Here is a 264-nt window from a genome sequence, read left to right on the forward strand (position 1 = left end):
TTCGTTTTTCCAGTTTAATACAAATATGCACTCCTGCTGTGAATTGAAACCAAATAAGGATTCGCATAGCTCAAAATAACGAGATTGGTGAGATATTTATTATATCGCTAGATGTTTGAATTAGACATAAAAATAGAACTCTTAATTTAAATTTAGAGAGCCGAACTGTGGAATACGCCCACTAATTAGCAAATCATAGCGCGCGTCCTATCTGAGACATATGACTCGCCTGCGCATGAAAAGAAACATTTGAGGCCTAGGGGC

This window comes from Montipora capricornis, chromosome 3 (genome assembly GCF_036669925.1).
Source record: "Montipora capricornis isolate CH-2021 chromosome 3, ASM3666992v2, whole genome shotgun sequence".
NCBI lineage: Eukaryota > Metazoa > Cnidaria > Anthozoa > Scleractinia > Acroporidae > Montipora > Montipora capricornis.